Genomic DNA, 3,171 nt, shown 5'->3' with positions numbered 1-3,171 from the left:
ATAAACAATGATCTTGAGGTAGTTTTGGAATCTCCACTTGAATTCTTCAAAGTCACTTTACCATGTCATTAGCTTTGGAGGATTTGTTGTAGTCCCCAGCTTCGTTTTTAAACATCACACAACTCCTTACAGCTTCATTACTAACTTCTGAACCTGGATTGGCCATTTCTTAAACAACTTTAAGATCAAACACAAACACACTGAATTCTGCTCAAAACACAAGTACAAACTGTTCGAATGGACACTATTCGAATGTGATGTAATAGAATGCAAGGTATTCGGATGCACAATCACTTTCTGTAAAATGATCAAGTATAGAACAATCGAATGAGTTGATATTAGAATCATGGAGTTTTAATCGAATAAGATTCTATACGAATTGAATGGACTATTCAAATCGAATAGGGATTCGATTCGATTAGAAGATTATTCTATTTGAATGGAATCTGTACTTGATTTGATTTCAACTAGTATTCGAATCGAATGGTGATTGGATTCGAATGGTTACTTGATTCGAATATGCTGACTTGATTCGATTAGATTACAAGTTTGATTCGATTCGAATGATGATTCGATTTAAAATAGACACTCGATTCGAATACACAATCGATTCGAATGAAGTTTGTACTTTAGGAAAGTACAGTGTGTACTTTCCTGCCACCTTTTTCAAGAAGATCCCTTTTGATGAATGTCAATTCTTTCAACTATGACCCATTATGAATCTACACAAATCCCAAATTTTTCACACATTCAAACACCATTTTATTAAGATTAACACACCACTTTAACCCAAATTACTTGAACTTTTAACACAAACTTTTGAATCTTTGAAGCTTGAACAAAACTTTTATGAACTTTTGAACACTTTTCTTGAATTTTATGCACCCGTAACCCACAAACTTTCTTGAAAATTCGTCTGTTGAACACAAACAAGACCAAAAGCCATGGTTTTGACCCAAGATCTACAACTAGTAGGGCCTGGAAAGCTCTGATACCAATTGTAGGTCCCTTTATCGGATCTAACAACACAACAACTATTACTAGTTATCTTGGATCAGCTTCTACACTAGTTGGTGGAAACAACTATTTATGACCGAGATCTCGGATCTTGTTTGGTATGTTTATTGCTGTGAGGATTGGAGAGGAAAGAGAGAGTTTGAGAGTTAAGCAAAAGATTTGCAACAGGTTGTGTTGTGTATGAGATACACACACAATATATAGTGTGTGTATTCTCATGCACATATTTTCATTGAATATGGCCCGATGGGGGCCTTGGGCGCAAACATACATAAGTAAAAGTCTAACAAACTAACATTACATAAATGAAATATAAAACACAAATATGAAAGACTATTACTAGAAATGAGCCCTTACATATAGTCATATATCTACCAATCTTTCTATGATACATCAATGCAAATTTCAATGTTAATAGTTGGAACTGAAAGAAAAATCTATATGTTTTTTTTTAAAATCGGCCTCAAGTATATAAAAAGTACTTTTCTTTATTCTTTGTTGCTAGAAAATTTTATTATGCTTCCGTATAGGGATGGCAATGAGAACCCGTACCCGATGGGGAAAACCCGAAACCCAACATAAATGGACGGGTAATACCGGCCCCATTAGGGTTTGAGACGAGTTTGGGAGAATAGTTTTAAAAATTTTCGCGGGTTTGGGATTTCTAATATACCTGATAACATAAACCCATTTACCCGATGTACCCGATATAACTTATTATATATATTTCAAATTATATTATTTTTCGGAACTTGTTTATGTCAATTATTTGAGACATTTATTCTCTATGGTAACCATCTCTGTAATCTGTTTATTTTTGTCAAAACCCGGTAGAAACCTAGAGGGTGATTGAGCTGGGTATACCCGACGGGTATTTTATCAAAACCCGATAAGAAACCCGAAACCCGATGGGAAAACCCGAAACTCGACGGGTAATTACCCGATTAAAATCTGACGGGTTTGGGACGGACTTTTATAACCGGGTATGGGTTTGGAAATACCAAAACCTGTCCCAAACCCGACCCATTTCCATCCCTACTTCCGTAATTAACCTCCCTCAAAAGTTTAAAACCACATGACCCACTTGAAGTTAACTCCAAGAAATATTATCATGGTTTATTCATATAAAAAACACACACTAAAACGTGGTTATGAAAGTCCCTCCCAAACCTGTTAATATAGTCATATATCTACCAATCTTTCTATGATACATCAGTGCAAATTTCAATGTTAATAGTTGGAACTGAAAGAAAAATCTATATGTTTTTTTTAAAAATCGGACCCAAGTATATACAAATACTTTTCTATATTCTTTGTTGCTAGAAAAGTTTATTATGCTTCCGTATAGGGATGACAATAAAACCCGTACCCGATTGGAAAACCCGAACCCCAACATAAATGGAACGGGTAATACCCGGCCCATTGGGGTTTGAGATGGGTTTTGGGAATAGTTTTTAAAAATTTTCGCGGGTTTGGGATTTCTAATATACCTGATAACGTAAACCCATTTACCCGATGTAACTTATTATTATATATATATATATATATATATATATGTATATATATATATATATATATATGTATATATATATATATGTATATATATATATATATATATATATATATTTCAAATATATTATTTTTTCGGAACTTGTTTATGGTTAATTATTTGAGACATTTTATCTCTATGGTAACCATCTCAGTAATCTATTTATTTTGTCAAAATCCGGTAGAAACCTAGAGGGTATTGAGCTGGGTATATCCGACACGTTTTTATCAAAACCCGATAAGAAACCCGAAAACCCGATGGGAAAAACCGCGAAACCCGACGGGTAATTACCCGATTAAAATCTGACGGGTTTGGGACGGGCTTTTATAACCGGGTATGGGTTTGGAAATACCAAAACCCGACCCAAACCCGACCCATTGCCATCCCTACTTCCGTAATTACCTCCCTCAAAAGTTTAAAACCACATGACCCACTTGAAGTTTACTCTAAGAAATATTATCATGGTATATTCATAAAAAAACACACACACTAAAACGTGGTTATGAAAGTCCGTCCCATACCCGTTAATATAGTCATATATCTACCAATCTTTATATGATACATCAATGCAAATTTCAATGTTAATAGTTGGAACTGAATGAAAA

Source organism: Bidens hawaiensis, unplaced genomic scaffold (genome assembly GCF_021521415.1).
Source record: "Bidens hawaiensis isolate Kalapana, Puna unplaced genomic scaffold, B.hawaiensis_p1.1 tig00088241_1, whole genome shotgun sequence".
NCBI classification, from domain to species: Eukaryota; Viridiplantae; Streptophyta; class Magnoliopsida; order Asterales; family Asteraceae; genus Bidens; species Bidens hawaiensis.
This window is presented reverse-complemented; position numbering follows the sequence as displayed.